Here is a 9,095-nt window from a genome sequence, read left to right on the forward strand (position 1 = left end):
GATTTAAAATACAGAAGCCGTTCGCTCAATTAGAAAACGCTTCAGAGAGTATTAAAAGCCATTAGTTAAAATTTGTTAAACTATTAGCATAGTGGTATATGTGCGTGGGTGCGATACCCGAGAGATGCAGGTTCGATCCTGCGGGGTGTCATACTTTTTTCAAAAAGATTTTTTCTATTGGTTATAATCAGTGACGTCCCTAGACAAAATGCCCCTAAGCAGGGCCAAAATGCCGCCCCATTTTTTATACAGTATTTTTTATCATCCTTTCATAACTCCGATATTTAAGAAATGTGTTGTATGAATACATTACTAACAAAATATAATTGCCACTAAATCTAATTTATTTAAATGCCATCTCTGCTTTAATAGACGGTATTGCGAGTCCACGGTTTCAGAAGCATTTAAAATACACCTGATAACTTCCAAAACCCGAGAGTGACGTGCAAAAATATTTTTGGGTAAATTTTAAATTAGGTAAGTAATATGTACCTATCTATAAATCAAATATAATTCGAAAATCTACACGTGTCATTGACCTCCAAGGACAATGGAAGTAAACTAAACATCGCGAACCCGACAAAAAAATTACAGTCGTATTAAATCTTTTATGTTAATTAATATAAATACTTACTTATTATTTTGTTTCCAACCAGTGGGCTGATTTTTTAATGAAAAATATTTCCGTTACTAAGTTTGGGTAGCTATTTCTACATATACCTAATGATTCTCCTCGATTTGCCGCCCTTTGAATAACGGCCGCCCCCAAGCGACGCCCAATCTGCCCACCCCCACGGGACGTCACTGGTTATAACATATTTTCTCAGCAGTGCTTTCAAAATTATGTATGTTTAATAAGCATATTATATCAAATTGAAAAATACCTAACTATATTTAACTGTAAGACCCTGATATTCCTGAAACTAAATGACATTTTAGTAGGTAGGTATCAGTCCCATCTCATAACATTTAAAAAGTTCCCTTTCGCGAGTCTATCATAATGGCAAACTTCAAGCCTGAACGGAAAAATTGAATTCGCGCGGAAAAATTCCACCCCTCCGAGAAGAATAATTTTCCGATTAAGTGCATTCTTATTGCTTGGGGGTGGATGAGATGGGTTGGTGGGGTTTGCATATTACTGCTGCATGATACTTGATTTATTGCCAGTTGACAATGCGGATATTTCCCCGACATTGCAACGACACTAGCGACAATAGCGTTATGTTATGAGAAATTCCCCCCAAATTTGGCATTGTGATATTGTATAAGTATTTTTTTTATCTCGTGAATTAATCATGATTTCTTTAAAAGTCAGAAGAACGTAAGTATTTAACCAGTGGTACAGAAGGTTTTCAAACAACGTTTTTTTTTTGTTGTTTGTATAAAAAAAAATCGGTGTGTGTACTTATGTACGCGCGTTAGAAGTTATACGTCTTTGGCGTAACAAAACAAAATAAGCCGTTACCTGAGTCTATTAATATTACAGTGGATTAGGTTGATGAAAACGTACGCGATTCATCTGTGAACATGATAATTATTGTAATTTAATTATTGTATTGGACCAAAACTCATCTTTGCCATACAGCGGTTATAATCAATTCAGAAGTGCCCATGATGAATTAATAAAAAATCAAATTTTAATATATTTTTTGAATTATTTACCAACTCAACATTCACAAAATTCATTTATTTATTTATTGATATATAATTTTACTCATAAATAATACTTACATAAATATAGCCTCAAATCATGATACACAATCTTTACAATGAAAAATAAATATACACTCCAATATAATGCAGGCGCATGTACCCTTGAGACCGAAATGAATATAATCATAATAATAAATTATGTGTTGCATCGGCACACGCAACTTCCGTCACACGCCATATGTGTTACATCGGCGCGCGAAACTTCGTCACACGCCAAAAATACACTCTGATCTGTTTTCCCAAACGCGCCAAAAGAAGTATAACTTTAAAAAAAATGTTTCAAAACCATTTTAATGAAGATTTATAGTATTCTGATTCGGGGGAGGATAGGTATTGTAGATAAAAGACGGTAGTAGTAAGTTGTTTGTGATGATGGAGGAGGCGAGAATTTATTTACTGTTTCAAACAACTACAAGGGTACAATCGATGCAATACAATAAATATAACGGTACTTCGGTGCGATGTGTCTTTAACGGAAACTTGTAACCGAGTGACATATCCAATCGATTCTGACCCGCTATTTATTGACCGGCGCACTATGGAATAATATGTTGAAATGATTATGAAATAATATTAATTCGTAATGTTATAAAATTGCGGGTCCGCTATCTTATAACACTACGAAATTATATTATATATAATAGGCACTGACTGATTGTACGTGAAAAATGAATATTTAATAAATGATATTACAATTATTGAGATCTGGGTCACAGGAATCGGGTGACAGTGACAGATTTTACCACGTAAAAGCCAGACCAGCAATTGACCAAAGGTTTTGCATATTATTACCGGTATCCATTATTTACTTTTATTAATTTGAATATTTCCATTTAATCATTGACACAGTTATATCTTAAAGATCATTTAAATTGTCATTATATTATAATATATTATAATCATGTGGTGATAGTAAAAAGAAAAAAAATCACATAACGCCGGGAAGCATGCAACTTGTCGATTGAAACAGCAGATGTTCTCATTATTAAATATTTTTAAAATTCTAATGGATTCAAGCTCTGTACTATTCCATTTAAGTCGTTTTTTGCGACCCGGTTTTCGCCTTTCGTTACCTTCGGTCGATAGTATTATTAATATTATAAATATTTTTTAGTTCAAAAAAAGCTGAAACAATACGGACAAAACTATGTCTTTCACGTCCGCAATAAGACACCGCAAGTTTTCAATCAGTGCGTCGGGCCTCCACGACTCAAAGCATTCTACTGTTCACACTGCAAACGCCAAGGCACCAACTCACGCAATAGTTTCCGATTGGCGGCTGAATCTCCTTCGGGGAAGGTTTTCATGACTCCACGTCCACGTCTCGGTGTACTTATTGAGAGCAAATGGTCACGACATGATGCATTCAAGAATCCCTGTCGCTATAGCCAGGCTGTTTCTATGTTTCCAGGTCACGTCAGCATCCGTAGCTTTACACTTTTGTAGTATAGGTATCAGTAGCGAAGAGTGGAGGTAGACTGTTCAGATCCACCATAAATAATGAACATTAAACTTTGTTAGTCATACGTATTTGTTTTTATTGAACTAAGAATAGAATAATTTACAGTATGGTATTGGTTAATTTTTAAAAATCAATTAAACCCTACCTAAACCAAACCCTAATACTATGGGCGATACGAAAAAATTGCGCACAGTTTTTCATTCATACTTATTTGTTTTCGTTGGATTGAAAATACACATTACACAATATACCTATTGGCGGTTTATTTTTGTTAAGATAATATTATTCTATCTATAAAAATAATATCCAAAGTTATGTATGATTTAATTGCATAATTTTAGATATTTTATAAATAGACGTGTATTTTTTTAATATTAGCTAATATGGTTTGGTTTTCGCAGGGTTTAATTGAATTTAAAAAAACTAACCAACATCACCTGTAAATTATAGTCTTATTTCAATTAAAACAAACACGTATACCTGACACAGTTTAGTGTGCACATTTATGGCGGATCTTAACAGCCTACATCCACCCTTCGCCACTGATAGGTATACACTATGCTACATAGCAGCATTCCATGATACCAAAATCTGGTTGGCTTTAAGAAAGGGCTGGCCAAGGTGAGACTTTTTGGGGCGTAAATGCGTTCTACCCAAACAGCCACAATACCCATCGATTATCATAATTAAATTTGCCCAATATTTACGTTCCACGAACTTCACACTGTGCAGAATTTTTAATAATGTACTATGATGTTACCCAGGGAACTCAGAAATAATGGGAAATGAAATACCTAACGGGTGTGGAGAAACAGGCAACCGATCTCGAGTGTGGAAAAATATGGGATAAACTTAAACACGTGTCAAGAATACGCGTTCGCGTTCGTTCTGACAACTTTACTGTTCTCGTTTTATGCACTGACGCTCATGCAATATTAGTCTATAACACACACTATTGCACTATATAATGTGTGGTTAATTTTCGTATGGCCCTGAAAACCCTTCGTCAAAATTTAGTGTATTGGGATATCGCCAATCGGAATTGTATTTATTAATCTGTTCCGTGATGTTACCTAATCAGTCTAATCACTTAACCCACAGGAGCCACGCTCTTGATGAACCATAATATATTATATATAATATATGACGACTGGAAAATAAACATATTGAATACGAGCACTAAGTACCAAAAAAAAAAAAAAACTGATATTTTTATAGAAAAATGTTCTACATACCAACGCCAATAATGTCAAGTATGGTCTAAGTGCCTCAAGCAAGTCAAAATATTTAAATCTGGCGACGTTGTAAGTCCGTTGGCGTGTTTTATTTATAATGGTGTAAGTATCACTGCAGTGGTCAACGGCATTCAATATAAAATGACTGACGACGGTGTGTTGACACTCGTGAGTTTTTAATTCCTAAAATTATGGAAGCTGCCGAGATTGCTTCACACTGTGAAACCATATTTTTCAAAAGATCTGCTTCATGCAATTTTACTGCAATGACTTAGTATTTTGTAACCACAGGCAATACTTTTTTTTGGTACTAGAGCCTTAATTTAATACACGTATTCAATTATCATGAATTTAAATTTAATCCGGGATTCGAATCCGCGACCAAAACATCAAGAGTCAACCGTTCTAACATTCACAAATAATGCTAATTATTAACATAAACGCAATTATAAACACGAAATTAACATCATGAAAGAAATTGAAACGGTTTTCAAATTTCTTTTCAATATAATCTTCCTTTAAAAAGTTCTCATTATGAAACTTTTACGCGTCCTAATTACTTTTAAAACGTTCTAAAAGGTGTTTTGAATATCATTAGGTGACCGAAAAGACTTGAGGCTCTGTTGAGATATTATTATGATTAATTATCGGCCGTCTTTTATTATTAAACTAATTATTTTTTGAAACGTTTTAAAAGCTTTTGTGGTCGTTTATAACAGGGGTAGCCAACTTGTTTGTTGTTGCGGTCGACTTTATACTCAAAATAATAACTAAATTCGCGAAATTATGTTTTTGTTTAGTCCGTACCTTGATATTAATTTCTGCGAAGTATTCATAAAGGGGTATCTATGCCAACAAGGATAATATAGGCGGCATTTGACTTTCGTATGTAATTGGTTCCTGAAAAAGTGTTTGAATGTTGAATATATACGTGTAGCTGTCAGTATATTATTGATCAAATATCTATTTTTAATGTATCAAATTATTCGACCGCAATAATAAATTCCCAGGGTCTCATATATCGGTAAACAACTGTTTACCTGTATCAGCAAATTGATTGGCGATATTAAATACGGTATCGCAATGGAAAATTAGTCTAATATCCATTCTCATAGTATCATAGTATATTATGACTGTAATAATAAATAAAATTCACAGCTACTCGTATTTAAACCGCTGACTCGTTCAATATAATTATGTACTGGAATATAATGTTTAGGTATTTCTTTTGCCTGTATAAATTACGAATACTGATTTATCACATAGTAATTACAAGCAGATCCAAACAGAGGATGATCGACCATGGTGGCACTATGAAAATAAAAGCAGAAAACGCTGGGCTGCAAATAAACCAGTCAAAAACTAAGTATATGGTCAGCACACGCGATCAGGTACCGCTGCAGAATATAGACATAGGACAGCATGCATATGAAGGGGTGGACTAGTTCACGTATCTCGGATCCAGCCTAAATACCCAAAATAAGACAGCAGAGGAGATAAAAAATCCGCCTTATCTCCGGGAATAAATGCTGGCATGCCTGCAAGCGACTGGTGGGGTCGAAAATTCTAGGCCGAAGAAGTAAACTTCTAATTTATAAAAGAATTATAAGGCCAGTGGTCACTTATGGCTGTGAGACTTGGTGCTTAACTCAAAACGAGGAAAACAAATTAGCTGTCTTCGAGCGCAAAATACTCCGCAAAATCTTTGGACCCACGATGGAAAATGGGAACTACAGAATAAAAATGAACCACGAGTTGGAAGAGCAAATTGAACAGCAAACAATCATAAGATACTGTAAGTCCCAAAGACTACGATGGGCGGGACATGTGGAGAGAATGCCTGAAGTTAGAGCGCCAAGGATCATGACGAAGTGGCTACCCCAACGGAAGAGACCCAGAGGCCGTCCAAGAAGGACGTGGAAGGACCAGGTGGACTGGCTTCATATAGGAAGACCCGGTAACTGGAGAAGTGTGGCGAGAGACCGGAGTGAGTGGAGAGCGGTTGTGGAGGAGGCCAAATCCCACCCCAGGATGTAGCGCCGTGGAAGAAGAAGAAGAAGATTTATCAAAATGTCACTCGAATCTAAATACCTGGCTCGTAACTATCTCAGTACATAATAATGTACTGTCATTGTATTTATACTATCGTACCGACCGTTAGGCTGCAAATAAAACTCGCTTCTGCATACATCTTCGACTTCTTCATCATCATCTTCAACACCATAAACCACACATCGAACACCACATACGAAATTAGAACAATGTAAAACAGTGTACTTCAAAATATTTATTTATTAATGGGTATAATAAAAATCTTCTATTGTGCCATCACCTAGCGGAGGTAGGCCACCATCAAGGCGATCTTAGTTTGGTTATCTGCTACCCGGAACAGTTCAGTGGATTCTGCACTCATACCAATCACAGAGGTTCCTAAGCCACGAAATTAATCGTCCTCTGCTACGCTTACCATTGATCTTTCCATTACCAATAATTGGGGAATGCTGCACTTTTTTCCTCCCATAATAATATTATGGCCGAGGTACTGTAGTTTCCTGGTGTTGATACTACGCAGAAGTTCTCGGTCCTTTTCCATTCGATTGAGAACTCAATATTTGTCACACGGTTAGTCCAAGGTATTTTTAGGATGCGTCTATACAGCCACATCTCGAAAGCTTCCAACTCTCCGTGACATCTTTTGATTTAGTGTCCATACTTCCATACCATATAAAAGAATTGAAGGTACATAACAACGTACCATACGCAGTCTCAGACCTAGGTTAAGGTCTCGAATGCTAAGGACCCGCTAACACCCACGGTCTATAGCGTCGTGGGTCCCAGGTTCGAATCCTGGGTTTGTAAAGTACACATATTGTTTTTCAATATGTGTATAAGTCAGAGTACGGACCTAATAGGTTGAGCAAGTAGCTGACATCCATTTCTCGTAAAAACAAAATCTGTTAATACAAACCTTATTAAGATCGGATATGGTCGGAAAATGGCTAAGGAGGTGTCTCATTTTGAGAAATGCACTCCTTGCGGTCACAATAATTCTAGTTTTTATTTCCTGAGACAATAAAGATAATAAAAATAATAAAGACCTACAGAGATAATAAAGCGGCGTATTAGCAATCAGATATTTTCTTTATAAACTTTTTTTTTTTTTTTTTGTGATTTTACCGAGGCTTTGACTGCGACTCGCTGTCATATCGCCTCTTCTCTTCTAGAAGGGGATCCTTCGATCAGGTCCTCACTCCTATTCTGTTAAATGGCTTTATAATTATTTTGTCTAGCTCTTCCGTCTTTCTTTCTTTCTTCTTTAGACGCCAGTGTTTTATGCACCAGAATCGCTCTCCTCCGTATCCATCCCTTCTGTATTTTCGATACATCGTGTAATCATTGAATTTCAGATAGTCTAATTCAGACCTCAGCCAAGTCTCTGAGATTAATGCTATTGAAATTTTTTGTCTTATTAAGTAGAGTTCTATATCATCCTTTTTTTGCTTCATACTTCTGGCATTCCATTGTAAAATCCTAATTTGTTTTTTATTATCCATTTTGCTCCAGAACCTCCCCTAGAATTTCCTTTAAGTGTCCTTCTTTGAATTGTTTGCATACCCAGTCCACTGCTTTAATTATTAGTTGTTTAATGATCTGCTGCCAGTCTCCCCCTTTCAGCAAGACTTTCATAATTTCTCCCATCGCGTTAACCTCTGTCTTCCCCTTTGAATTTTTCTTATTTTTTGTAGGCTTTACGCTACTACCTGTAGATATTATTGTTGAGCCTGAAGCTTCTACCACCGCTTCTTCTTTCTTTTTGTTTTCCTTAGTTTTTTGAATTGTTTCGCTTTCATCTCTTCCTACGATTTTTTTTTGTTTTAATATGTCAGCATAGCTATTATTTAACATATTTTTTTTTGCTTCCTTGAAAGGTATGTTCATTTTTTTCATTGCTTCTTTGCAATTCTTTTCCTCTTGCCACTTTGGGCATTTTTGGCTGTTTGCCGCGTGGTTACCTTTGCAATTGATGCACGTAATTTCCTCATTTTTTTCGCAGGTTTTGTGGTTTTCACCACACTTAGGGCACGTTTCTACTGTACGTCCGCAATTGTTCGCGATATGCCCATATCGCCAGCATTTGTAGCATTGCATAACCCTGAATACATACGGTTCTACAGCAAAAGAGACTCCATATATGTAAATTGTTCTCGGCAATATTTTCTCCCCAAATTTAATACTGACTGACGAGGTCTTTGTCAGCTCTCCTGTATCACCTTTTCTTGTCAACCTCTTAAGGTTGATTACTTTTGCATCACTTTTGATTTCCATTTGCAGTTCTTGGAGGTCCATATCAATATCGACTTTTCTTATTACTCCATAAGAGCAGGAGTCATTCTCTTTGGTCACAAAACCGAGATCTTTGAGTTCTCCAGCTTGTTTCACTTTATCTGCTTCTTTTTCGTCTTCTACTTGGATGTACGTCTTTAAATTTTTATTGTAAATTTTCTGTACTTTTACTCCTGCCTTATGCAGCATCTGCGCTATTTTCAATTTTAATGGAATTTTACTTCCCGTCGCTATCATGACGATGTTTTGGTTTCCCTTTGGAGTGACCCCAGAGTCTCTTCTGGGTTTTTTTCCAGAGGTCACCGTTTGCCATTCTTCTTCTTTTTCTCCAACCACTTCCT

Source organism: Rhyacophila brunnea, unplaced genomic scaffold (genome assembly GCF_057557595.1).
Source record: "Rhyacophila brunnea isolate RB1 unplaced genomic scaffold, BYU_Rbru_1.0 scaffold_22, whole genome shotgun sequence".
Taxonomy (NCBI): Eukaryota; Metazoa; Arthropoda; class Insecta; order Trichoptera; family Rhyacophilidae; genus Rhyacophila; species Rhyacophila brunnea.